Source organism: Sardina pilchardus, chromosome 21 (assembly GCF_963854185.1).
Source record: "Sardina pilchardus chromosome 21, fSarPil1.1, whole genome shotgun sequence".
In the NCBI taxonomy this organism is placed as follows: domain Eukaryota; kingdom Metazoa; phylum Chordata; class Actinopteri; order Clupeiformes; family Clupeidae; genus Sardina; species Sardina pilchardus.
In genome coordinates this window covers 1,734,826-1,748,779 of record NC_085014.1, presented here as the reverse complement: position 1 = coordinate 1,748,779, position 13,954 = coordinate 1,734,826, and the positions used below count along the sequence as shown (strand labels likewise).

Here is a 13,954-nt window from a genome sequence, read left to right as displayed (position 1 = left end):
AGAAACTATGCAGGATTGGCGATTTCATCTTAAGTTTCGGTTTCGTTTTTCATTTTCGCTCGTTTTATGCTTGCATATTTCTCTGCAGAGCTTCCCCGACAGCTTTAGCGTGTATATTTAAACATACATAGGCTATATATAAATATAAATTGCAAGCGTGGTTCTTCTTGTTCTTTATGCGTCTCAGCCTTCCAGATGTAAACAGGGAACGATCGTCTCCTGAACAAACTGCAAGGTTGCAATAGCGGATAGGGACACTGGGGGCGGGAGGAAATATTACTGTTTTCGATAAAACTGGTCAGTCAAGCAAAACAACGATTTCTAAGCAATTTTATGACTATGAAAAAGTTGCATAGGGTCTCTTTAATTATACTATGTGTTGTGTTTAGTTTTAAAAAATAAGAAATGACTTGGTGTGGAGACTGAACTGGGTCTTATTTAATGCTTTATTTCCTGTTATCGTGAGCAGGTCCTGTGTTGCATGATATCAGACTAGAGGCAGGGAGGGGTGGCATCCCAACTTACAGTTCCGTTTTCACATCACACATTCCCTCATCTCTACACATCTGTGGGGAAAAAAACAAGTACACAAACTCAAAAAGAAAAGCACAACTCATGTGGGGGCATTCAGGGAAACAGCATTAACCCTGCTACACTAGCAGCATTGCTCATTAGCTTGTGAAACAGCATTAATCCTGCTACGCTAGCAGCATTGTTCATTAGCTTGTGAAACAGCAGTAACCCTGCTACACTAGCAGATTGCTCATTAGCTTGTGAAACAGCAGTAACCCTGCTACGCTAGCAGCAGTGCTCATTAGCTTGTGAAACAGCAGTAACCCTGCTACGCTAGCAGCAGTGCTCATTAGCTTATGAAACAGCATTAACCCTGCTACACTAGCAGTATTGCTCATTAGCTTGTGAAACAGCATTAACCCTGCTACACTAGCAGTATTGCTCATTAGCTTGTGAAACAGCATTAACCCTGCTACGCTAGCAGCAGTGCTCATTAGCTTGTGAAACAGCATTAACCCTGCTACGCTAGCAGCAGTGCTCATTAGCTTGTGAAACAGCATTAACCCTGCTACGCTAGCAGCAGTGCTCATTAGCTTGTGAAACAGCATTAACCCTGCTACGCTAGCAGCATTGCTCATTAGCTTGTGAAACACCATTAACCCTGCTACGCTAGCAGATTGCTCATTAGCTTGTGAAACAGCATTAACCCTGCTACGCTAGCAGCAGTGCTCATTAGCTTGTGAAACAGCATTAACCCTGCTACGCTAGCAGTATTGCTCATTAGCTTGTGAAACAGCATTAACCCTGCTACGCTAGCAGCATTGCTCATTAGCTTGTGAAACAGCATTAACCCTGCTACGCTAGCAGCAGTGCTCATTAGCTTGTGAAACAGCATTCACCCTGCTACGCTAGCAGCATTGCTCATTAGCTTGTGAAACAGCATTAACCCTGCTACGCTAGCAGCAGTGCTCATTAGCTTGTGAAACAGCATTAACCCTGCTACACTAGCAGATTGCTCATTAGCTTATGAAACAGCATTAACCCTGCTACGCTAGCAGTGTTGCTCATTAGCTTGTGAAACAGCATTAACCCTGCTACGCTAGCAGTGTTGCTCATTAGCTTGTGAAACAGCAGTAACCCTGCTACGCTAGCAGCAGTGCTCATTAGCTTGTGAAACAGCAGTAACCCTGCTACGCTAGCAGCAGTGCTCATTAGCTTGTGAAACAGCATTAACCCTGCTACGCTAGCAGCAGTGCTCATTAGCTTTTGAAACAGCATTAACCCTGCTACGCTAGCAGATTGCTCATTAGCTTGTGAAACACCATTAACCCTGCTACGCTAGCAGATTGCTCATTAGCTTGTGAAACAGCATTAACCCTGCTACGCTAGCAGCAGTGCTCATTAGCTTGTGAAACAGCATTAACCCTGCTACACTAGCAGTATTGCTCATTAGCTTGTGAAACAGCATTAACCCTGCTACACTAGCAGTATTGCTCATTAGCTTGTGAAACAGCATTAACCCTGCTACGCTAGCAGTATTGCTCATTAGCTTGTGAAACAGCATTAACCCTGCTACGCTAGCAGTGTTGCTCATTAGCTTGTGAAACAGCATTAACCCTGCTACGCTAGCAGTGTTGCTCATTAGCTTGTGAAACAGCAGTAACCCTGCTACGCTAGCAGCAGTGCTCATTAGCTTGTGAAACAGCAGTAACCCTGCTACGCTAGCAGCAGTGCTCATTAGCTTGTGAAACAGCATTAACCCTGCTACGCTAGCAGTATTGCTCATTAGCTTGTGAAACAGCATTAACCCTGCTACGCTAGCAGCAGTGCTCATTAGCTTGTGAAACAGCATTAACCCTGCTACACTAGCAGATTGCTCATTAGCTTATGAAACAGCATTAACCCTGCTACGGTAGCAGTGTTGCTCATTAGCTTGTGAAACAGCATTAACCCTGCTACGCTAGCAGTGTTGCTCATTAGCTTGTGAAACAGCAGTAACCCTGCTACGCTAGCAGCAGTGCTCATTAGCTTGTGAAACAGCAGTAACCCTGCTACGTTAGCAGCAGTGCTCATTAGCTTGTGAAACAGCATTAACCCTGCTACGCTAGCAGCAGTGCTCATTAGCTTTTGAAACAGCATTAACCCTGCTACGCTAGCAGATTGCTCATTAGCTTGTGAAACAGCATTAACCCTGCTACGCTAGCAGCAGTGCTCATTAGCTTGTGAAACAGCATTAACCCTGCTACACTAGCAGTATTGCTCATTAGCTTGTGAAACAGCATTAACCCTGCTACACTAGCAGTATTGCTCATTAGCTTGTGAAACAGCATTCACCCTGCTACACTAGCAGTATTGCTCATTAGCTTGTGAAACAGCATTAACCCTGCTACACTAGCAGCAGTGCTCATTAGCTTGTGAAACAGCATTCACCCTGCTACACTAGCAGTATTGCTCATTAGCTTGTGAAACAGCATTAACCCTGCTACACTAGCAGTATTGCTCATTAGCTTGTGAAACAGCATTAACCCTGCTACACTAGCAGCTCATTACCTTGTGAACCAGCAGTAACACTGCTACGCTAGCAGCAGTGCTCATTAGCTTGTGAAACAGCATTAACCCTGCTACACTAGCAGTATTGCTCATTAGCTTGTGAAACAGCATTAACCCTGCTACACTAGCAGCATTGTTCATTAGCTTGTGAAACAGCATTAAGCCTGCTACACTAGCAGCTCATTAGCTTGTGAAACAGCATTAACCCTGCTACACTAGCAGCATTGTTCATTAGCATGTTAAACAGCATTAACCCTGCTACACTAGCGGCATTGCTCATTAGCTTGTAAACCGCAGTAACCCTGCTACACTAGCGGCATTGCTCATTAGCTTGTGAAACAGCATTGAGCCTGTTACGCTAGCAGCTCATTAGCTTGTGAAACAGCAGTAACCCTGCTACACTAGCGGCATTGCTCATTAGCTTGTGAAACAGCAGTAACCCTGCTACGCTAGCAGTAGTGCTCATTAGCTTGTGAAACAGCATTAACCCTGCTACGCTAGCAGCTCATTAGCTTGTGAAACAGCATTAAGCCTGCTACACTAGCGGCATTGCTCATTAGCTTGTGAAACAGCAGTAACCCTGCTACGCTAGCAGCTCATTAGCTTGTGAAACAGCATTAAGCCTGCTACGCTAGCGGCATTGCTCATTAGCTTGTGAAACAGCATTAACCCTGCTACGCTAGCGGCAGTGCTCATTAGCTTGTGAAACAGCATTACCCCTGCTACGCTAGCGGCATTGCTCATTAGCTTGTGAAACAGCATTAACCCTGCTACGCTAGCGGCATTGCTCATTAGCTTGTGTAACAGCATTAACCCTGCTACGCTAGCGGCAGTGCTCATTAGCTTGTGAAACAGCAGTAACCCTGCTACGCTAGCGGCAGTGCTCATTAGCTTGTGAAACAGCAGTAACCCTGCTACGCTAGCGGCAGTGCTCATTAGCTTGTGAAACAGCATTAACCCTGCTACGCTAGCGGCATTGCTCATTAGCATGTTAAACAGCATTAACCCTGCTACACTAGCGGCATTGCTCATTAGCTTGTGAAACAGCATTAACCCTGCTACACTAGCAGCATTGCTCATTAGCTTGTGAAACAGCAGTAACCCTGCTACACTAGCAGCTCATTAGCTTGTGAAACAGCATTAAGCCTGCTACACTAGCGGCATTGCTCATTAGCTTGTGAAACAGCAGTAACCCTGCTACACTAGCAGCATTGTTCATTAGCTTGTGAAACAGCATTAAGCCTGCTACACTAGCAGCTCATTAGCTTGTGAAACAGCATTAAGCCTGCTACACTAGCAGCTCATTAGCTTGTGAAACAGCATTAACCCTGCTACGCTAGTATTTTACTATTTGTTTGGCAGCCGAAAGATTACTAACAGAAGGGCTTCTGTCTCCTGAACAGGAAACTGAAATCATGAGCATTGTCCTAGAAAAAACGGCATAACATTACAGCAAATACAAAGAAAAATAATAGAAAACAATGAGATATTTCAAAATATTGATAGGGTAAGCATATCAACTTACTGTATCAGCTTATCTACTGTTTGTAGTGTAACACTGAACAAAAAAGGCCCAAGTCATTAAAATGAATGGAGAAGAAGTGTTTTCAATTCATCGCAGTGTTTTACACTGAGCACATCAGTGTTCAACTGGTCCTTATAAATGTCTTGATATATGATGGTTTGTGTGTGTCTCTTGAGAACAAAAGAGTATTTTGAGGAGAAATTACATTGTTTTGAAGGTAAAGTGTCATTTTGCAGGAGAATTGTGGAGTTTTGCCCATTGTGTGTGTTGTTTTGGATTTGTGTGTAAAGTTCTGAGAATATGAGGCATGTTTTCAGAAAATGTGTCAACAATCGAGAAAAACTGTAAACCCCATGGATTAAGAATGGGATGTCACTTCAATTCATATGCGAGCCAAGGCAGGTGAACCAATACTTTTTACAATATACTGTAGTATACACACACACACACACACACACACACACACACTGCTATGGTGTGATTATTATAGGCATATTATCAGTAATCAGGAACTCTCAGGTTAAAGTTTGGCTTTGGCTATATTATTACGAATTGTGACATATCAGTCTCTCATGTCCACGTCATTTTCATATTTAACCCACATACCTATACAAGAGAGGAGACTAGGCTATGAGTTCAGTTTATTCACTATGATAATGCTTAGAGCTCTGAGATTAGGGAGATGGCTCTGTGAGTTAAAACATGAGAGTGCACAAGTTCTATTTATGAAAGTTTTATCACTTTGACATCTGGAAAAACATCACATGTGAGGAGCAGAGTCCATCTCCTCTGCAAGTCGGTCCGGAGTTTAGTCATATTTACTCCTGCTGTTGCATATCTTGAGCAGCAGATAGCAGTATACGATATAAAACGACGTAATGCTGTGTTCCAGTGCAATGGGACGTGGGACTTGTCTTACCTCCAACTAAGTGCACTGGAATGCCTGTCGAAGTGGAATAGAACCTCCAGTGAAGTCTGGGGAGCTCGATCTCCGACCTCACCAAAATTAAGTTGGAGGATATTGTTGTTTCCCAACAGTACAACAACACAAGCACTTGAACACAACACTCTGGTAACTACCAGTTCACAAATGCAAAATATCATCTTTTCCATAGCACGTGAATGCAGCATAAGTCCCATGTCCCATGCACTGGAACGCAGCATAAGAGAATGTCTAATAGGTAACGAGAGAAAACGAAACTAAAGTGTGAGGATTTTGGAGAAGAACGCAACAAGCAGAAGCACCATCTGTACAATCACTGGGAACACTTTTTTTCTTCAAGTGTGTAAAAACTGCGCTTCATGTCAAGAGATGATGTGACGCTTTTATCGAGAATAGCCGGTCAGTGACACGGATCAGGTAGGCCTACCGACATCTGTAAAACTGACTCTGTCACTCTAAAGGCCCATTCATGCTCAACGTGTGGCAATTTACGTCCGTATTTTGTACGCACGTTCTATCCGGTGGTGTCTTCATACCTCCGTCCGTATTTTACGTGTGAATGCATAGCGCCCCCATTTTTTCGTGTGATATTCCTGTGGTAGTGTTCGGTATTGCAACGTTTCATCCGTTTCATCCGTAATCATAAGCTCCTCAATTTTGTGTCAAAGTACGGACGAAATCAACGGAAAGAACGTTTGAAACACTCCACACGTATCCGTATTCGTACTTTACGTTGAGCATGAATGGGCCTTAAGTCTGCCTGCCGAAGAAGAACGGAGTTGTGGGGTAAGTCTTAACCGTCTACATCTTGTCTACCTTCTTTAATCATAGGGCCTATTAATCAGGGTAGCTTACACCTTGGTAGTCGCCAGCTCAAAACAAATGGATATATAAAGTTAGTCTGTGAAAACGATTGTTAGGCTATTTACTTCATTTGAAGGAAGTACAATGGCGTCCTAGCGTGCAGTGGTAGGGCTCGTAAATGACACGAACTACTTTCTCCATTATGTTAATCAGGGTAGGCAATAGTAGGCCTATCTGATTCTGGCACGCTGTGTAATAGGGGGCTACAAAGCGGAGAGAGCTTCTAGAATAAACCTCTGAAGGGTCTACTAAATAGGATCCAAGCTGCATCTTTGCCCACATAAGGAATTCTGGGTGTTAATTGAAGCTAACTGCCTATGGGAAGTTGTAGAGTTACTGTAGTTCTGGTGTAGCACAGATCAAAGTGTGCCGTCTTCACCTAGCCTACCGAGGATCACAGTATCCACAGTATCCGCGGAGGACAAAACTTTGTGCGCAAAACGTCTGCATTTCCAATTTCTTCGTTCCCGTGAGAGTTTAACAGGTGCGAACATTCAAAATTCCCATGTTATTTTCCCATAGAAAAAAATCTGAACATACCGGACCTCCTTATTTGGGCAAAGATGGTGGCTTTTTTTGTTGGCGAACTTCAAAGGTCTATTGCTTATCCAAGAGGTCTTAGGCCCTACTTGTGCCCTAGTAGCCTAGACCTGCCAAGACGGTTGAGAGACGTGAATCACACCCCTAGGTCCCCTACTGTCAAACCTGCAGTTTTCTGAAAATCAAACCTGCAGTTCTGGAGGAAATATTTGCAGCTCTTTGCAGTACGGACATGGCCATTGCATGAATAGAGACATTTAAGATGTGAAAGTATCAATTACTCAGCCTAGGTTAGTAGGTAGTTTAGCAACACAGGCTTAAGATATGTAGGCTGGCAGATTAGCCAGAGACACTTATATATGTCTTATTTAAAAATACTTTGGATTGGCCCCAGCTGTGGCGCGGCTGGCTGGGGCACCTTCACAGTGCGCCGGCGACCCGGGTTCGATTCCCGCCCTGTGGTCCTTTCCGGATCCCACCCCGGCTCTCTCTCCCATTCACTTCCTGTCATTCTCCACTGTCCTATAACATTAAAAGGCATAAAAGCCCCCCCAAAAAAGACATTATATAAAAAAAAAAATACTTTGGATTAACTTAATATTAGCCTGACATAAGATGTAAACATTGTTGTAACAACTTGACTTAAAGCCTACTTTAAATGGTAAGGGTTAGCTTGCACATCATCTTTCGTGATGGCTATTTATGCCTTCAAAGTTGTCAGTGTTGATACCAAAATCATGATCTCAGATATGATTTTTCATAGTCAAGTCAAGTTTATTTATATAGCGCATATCATACACAGAGGTCATTCAATGTGGTAAACAAAAACCAAACAGGAATTAACACATTATATCAACACATTAACACATTAAAGTCTTGTCTGAAACTAGGTGTGTATGTTTTGGCTATGTTTTCTGTAGTAGTCTGGATAAGTCATCTAATGTAGCCTACAACAGTGGACTTGAGCATGAATGAGAAGATCCATGAATCAAATGAACTGTAGCATCCCGCCAAGAGTCAGGGTTATTAACTGCTTTATTAGCTGCTTTATTAGCAAAGTTATCTCACAAGCTTTAGAACAGCGTGGCCCAGGTCTGGCGCAGAACCCACAAGATCCGGAACTTCCTAATACCAGTAGCCTATTGACCTGGGGGTTCCGCCCCCCTCTCGCCAGGCTGCCAACCATGAGCGTGCCCGGGGTTATACATAGGGCGGGCACCCTCTGATTGACAGCCGATCGCTAAACTCGATACGATACGAACGATAAAACATGATCTGTTCAATTGTCTCCTCAAGATAAAATGTAAAATAAGACCAACGTAAAATCTCAAAATATGGCGTAATAATCAAGGAACACCATGGGCACAGCAGCACAATGATATCATGCAGCACCTGAAAATAGTCCCTGGGCCTGTAGGCTAACTTCCAGCAGCAAGGCTGAGCTGCAGCAGACGTGACTGGATTATTACGCCTGAATGAGAGTATAGTTCCATTCCATATAGTTCTCCAACTCAAGGGGAGGTGGAGAATGAGTGTAATTCCCCAAATGGTGGAATATCCCTTTAAAGACATTGCCTTCAAATTTCAATTATTAATTGTTTTTTATAGAATCTGTTTTTCTTGACATTTTCTTGTCCTGATCTCAGGATGTTAGCTGATCTGATCTGAGTACCATCTGTTGAAAGGACTTCTGTTGAACTGCAGTACCATCTGATGAAAGGACAGACAGGTGACCTATAGAAGCCTCACAGGTAGGCTGTTTATACTGTGTCTTCTGCTGAATGTCTCCCTCCTTTAGTTGTGACTTGTGGGTGTCGTCTGTTTAATTAGGATAATAGCCCACAATCTCCAAATATTGTATGTTCAAAAAGATATTGCCCTCAAATTCCAATTAATATTTTTCCTGTCTCAGGAAGTTAGCTGAGCAGGTATGATCTGACAGAAATAAAGTAGTCAGAAAGAGCTCCTTGGGACTTCAGTGTCCCTGACGAACAGGAGTACCGTTGGAAGAATGGACGGTCAGGCTGGTGACCCTGTCTACTGAGCCTCTCCCTGCTCCTGTTGTGTCTTGTGTGATTCTAACAGGGACACCATGAACAGGGCAGGCTCCTCTGTGTCCAGTGCCTCATCCATGAGGAGTGACCGGTCAAAAGACCATCCACCTGAACTCAGGGGGGAAGAGAGAAGGTACTGTAGTTGAAACATCACAAACAGACCTATTCAGAGAATCCTACAGTGCAGCTTAGTCCAGCTGGTAATGAGATCACTGACAATCAACTAAGCAAAGTGAGCTTGAGGAAAGAGTGGACTCGGAATATTTTTATTTGTCACATATGTGAACGAAATAATGTGCAAAATATTGTTTAGTCACTCAGCTATTCCTTGGGTATTGATATCTTAGGGATCATCTACTAAATAAATATAGAAAATAGAATTAAATAGAAATGTGATTGACATTTATGTAAGAGCAGTATGTCATGTGTGCATGACTTGTTCTGTAGTTAATTGTTGAGGATCCAGATGGCATGAGGATAGAAATTCTTCTATATTTCAGTTTCAGCCTTGTGGCTACATACCACAGAGCCGTTTATCTGGCCTCAGTCCATTCTCCAGTCATTTTCAGGGTGTGAAATATTTGTAATAATTGAACTGATTGGCTGACATCCTTGATTCCCTCAGCATCAGGTCCTGGGAATCTGGTTATGCGCCATCTGTGTCAACCTCTAGGTATGTCACTATTTAACAAGAGTGTTCCATTTTTAAGTCTGTGGCCTATCTTCGTCCATGGTCAGAGAAAACATATATTTTTGTCAAAGACAGAAGAAACTCTCAAATGACTGAATAATTGTTTTCTTGCAGTGGATCATCATTATCAGCAGGTCGGGTGTTGTGTGATGCTTGCAATCACACGGCAGTGAAGACCTGTTTGACCTGCATGGCCTCCTACTGTGGGACTCATGTGAAGCACCACTACACATCTCCAGAGCTGGAGAAACACCAGCTACAGGACCTCACGCATGACCTCTGTGAACAGCATCACAAGAAGCTTGAGCTGTACTGCAGGACCGACCAATTAGAAATCTGCTTGAGATGCTTTTTTCAAGATCACATGACACATGATGTCATTGAGCAGGTGGACACAAATACAGATCAGTCTACTTTGTAATTGAGATGATTGTCCTTAATAGGCAACAGAATGATACTGAGGAATGTATGAAGGATGTTTTTTGCACAAGTATAGAGTATGGTTATTTGCAATTTGCACAGATCATCTTGATTAGCCCAAATATTAGCTGTACATTTATCATTTAATTGTTGTAACCCTTTCCTTGTTATGTGTCTCAGTTGTAACTTTTGCAGAAATTTCTCAGTGTCCAAAACATTTCTTTCCCTCGGGAGACTAATAAAGATACTTTGGCTTTGACGCAGGAGACCCTGCTAGTGTGCATGGTGCTGAGACAGTAACAATGATCTCTCACTCTCATTCCCATTGGTAATTATGTAATGTTTGTTTTGATGTGTTTATACAGACTCCTCAAGAGACGTCCTCAAAGTCCATGATCAGAAAAGGTACAACAGATCCTTAAAAAAAACCTTGCTTCGGAATGACCAAGTGATATTTTAGAATGATTCATGTGGAAACCATCACCTCATAGTCTGACATCAGACACCTTCTCCTGTGTTTCCAGATATTCCTCCGGGCCGTACTCGTTCTGCAGGGCGAGGGCAAGACATTTGTCTTCCAAACCTTCGCTGGTGGGCTCAGAACTTGGACAGGAGTTGAGATTTGAGAACGATTCCAGCGAGTCGAAGCTCCGGGATTCACCTGCGATGCTGTGGTCACTCCCACTCGGTGCACCCTCGGAAACGGCCGCTCGCTCGGAGGAAACCGAGACCCCCGCTCTAGCATTCCCCTCGTTAGTGTTTTCCGGAGCCAGCTGAGTGGGCTTTGACAGCTTGGCCTGTTCCACCGACACACCTTCCGACACGGCGGGAAGAGTGGGCATAATCCTAGCCGCTGGCGCTTCCATCGCTGGAGGCTCACCCTCCGCTGGCTTGTTTACTAACTTTGAGGTGGCAGTCTGATCATTTCCCGTAGCCGAGGGCGGGTTGAGCTCCATCCCGTTAATCAGCTGGTCCTTCGGCTCGGATGTTAAGGTTTCAGACAAACCACTCGGCTGTGCGTTCCCGTCCTGAAGCGAACGCGAGTCGGTCATTTCTGACACGATATCTGATTTCTCTGTGGTCGAGATGGCGTTAGCATGGCTAACAATTGTAGTACTACTGGCGTTGGAACTAACGTTACTACTAACCAAAGTACTGAGCGACGGGTCTTTCTTTTTGCAGGCATCTATGTTTCCTTTCACCCCTCCGACGGCCGTTATGTCGCCCGTCTCACCGGGCAGAGTCGTGCACAAAGAGCTTCCCCCTACATCCCGGTGAAAGTTTGCATTTTTCTCCATTTTGAGTTACACATCGACGACTGCTTTTAGCAAGATTGCAGCTTCGGTCTGTGCTCCAGCGACGCCATGACATCCCTGCTCCTGTGACGTCACCGAGCAAGAAACGCCTATTCCACAGGCCATGGAAAAATAATTAAAATACAACTGTTAGCATAAATACGAAGATGGCCTAATAATAGTCATAGGTAGACATATAATTATTCTCCAGAGCCTACAATAATAAATGCCACTGGTTACGATCATGGGTGTCCTTATGATGGGAAAATCAATATCTTGGGGGGAGGGAGGGGGGAGCACTATCCTAACTCTCACAATTTAAACAATGAATGATGGTCTAACATGTACTGTGGCATACGCTTAATAGGCCTACGTTTCATATGACAACAACATACAATCTAATAATAGGCCTTCAACAATCTAAGGCCTACATAGCATACTGTTTAGGCTTAGCCTAATTGTTTATCGCTTCAATCCTTTATTAACGTAGTGATCATTAATTTGAATTATTATTATTACTATTACCACCGTCATTTAGTACATTTATATGTTGGCCATATACGTTGTCTACATGTCTACGGACATCATTTCTCACCACAAACAAAATCAGCCCTATAATTATTCCAGTATCAACATTGGGTTTCCAGTGCCAGTATCGGTGTAGTTCCTCTACTAACCACATGAGGGCGAGCGCCACATAGGAAACACAGAGATGCAAATGACTAATGATGAACAAACCTTTAGCTAATAGGTAACAAATGCTTAGATTATGAGTTTGTTTATACTGATAGTTTAAAAGGGAATGTGGATCATTTAATGGATTTTGACAGACATAAAGTTAAATGGATGTTGATAGGTATTTAATGGATGAGATCGTTTAATGGTGGGTGAATGATTTGAAGAAAATTAATGGAGAGAACGTTGGATGGAAGGTGCCTGGTAATGGAAAGAGACACAGAGGGGCGTTCTATTTCTGTGGTGCAAAATCTGGTGGAAAGTATAATCATCACAACGCACATCTTATCATAGATTCAAGTTTTTCTTTTAGAGCAAGGCACCAAGGGGTGTGGCAATTAACGACCTATAAGGGGGGGGGGGGGGGGGTCTCATTATCTTAAAATTAACATACAGCACATTGCGCTTCTGACCAAGGGAAACCTGTTCAGAAATTCATGTTGAGTTGGTTATAGGCTATTATTTTAAGAGCGCATTATCAACAGTGATATCGGCAGGTGCACAACGCACCCTGCTTCTCTCATCCACAGGAAAGTGCACCAGCGCACATCCATGCAAAATCACCACCACGTAGCCATGCCATGCCATTACACCGCCAAGTGAAAAACATAACCGCCTCCTGAATCCAGACGGTGACACGGATCATTTCCAAAATGTAATCGATTCATCGAAATCCATCCTTTACTTTTTGAGTTATCTTGCTAACAAACAGACAAACCCAGATGAAAACATAACCTCCTTGGCGGAGGTAATAAAGATATTACGAAATACAGCTCACATCGAGTTATTCACCATCATTTGCAAATGGTCATTTATCATGATGGATAAAGTGTCGTGATTAGGCGAGAGGCACATATGAAGCACAGCTGAAGACGCACTGAAGACGCAAACCCGCAGCACTTCAGATCAGGAGTGGAGTTAACAGGCCCAGGCTGCTAGTTCTCTCACTATAGTAAGACTCTTAAGGCATCAGGAAAGAGGTTTACACTTTGTAGCCTACATACTACACACTGTATACCAATCTGTGCCTACTTACATGGCACACTGATAAACATAGTAGCCATTCAATATGCTTTATATGTTACATTTAGGAGATTTGGAAGTTACACTCAGATTCAGAGGGGAGGTAATGTTTGGAGCCCTGAGATTAGGGAAATTGATCATATGTGTTAGCATGAGACCTTACAATGCAAAGATCAATTTTTAAGGAAAGCATGACATGGATGCTGCAGTCAGAGGCTGCCTTCTCTCCTCTTTTAGGGGGGATTTTTGCAACTTATTTTGCATATATTTTCAATTAATTGATATTGCTCTTTTTTGTTTATGTTTTGGAAATTATTGATTTAAAGAAAATGTGTTTAAAATGATCGAGTACAGTAGATTCACGATTCCATTCATAAAAGCAATAAAATGGGAAAATATCCAGGGGGATGAATACTTTAAATACTCACTGAATTTGCTGTCTATGGATAAAAGTCGATGAAGGACCATAAATGTCAGCTGACTGTGTTCGCCAATCATTGATTTATCGAGTGTTAGGGGTATAGCCTAGCCTCGTACAGATCGAACAGCTCCACGGATTGGCTTCTGACACTCGTCAGTCTTCTGTTGAGGAAGGGAGTTTTTGCGGTGAGTCTTACAGTAAATTAGCCCACATCTTATTTACATTCTTTAATATTATTAAAAAGGTAGGGTTCTGCATTAGCCATAGGTCTATTTTAAACAAAGGGTATCCAGTGTGCTAAAAAATTATGACAAGGATTGCTTCCTGGTCAAAGTCCAAAGTCAATTACACATTCTGGGCATGCAGTGGTAGTCACCAAA

General features: G+C 43.0%; 1 long non-coding RNA gene across 2 annotated transcripts; it reads left to right on the top strand.

Annotated features, from left to right (window-relative positions):
- The first annotated feature begins 5,803 nt into the window (after positions 1 to 5,803).
- On the top strand, positions 5,804 to 10,062 carry LOC134068900 (uncharacterized). Of its 2 annotated transcripts, none has more exons than XR_009936732.1 (5): positions 5,804 to 5,948; positions 8,582 to 8,686; positions 9,021 to 9,122; positions 9,615 to 9,662; positions 9,795 to 10,062. It is a non-coding gene; the product is annotated as an uncharacterized LOC134068900 (long non-coding RNA). The 2 variants fall into 2 exon arrangements; XR_009936731.1 differs by lacking the exon at positions 5,804 to 5,948 and adding an exon at positions 6,283 to 6,317.
- The last annotated feature ends 3,892 nt before the right edge of the window (positions 10,063 to 13,954 follow it).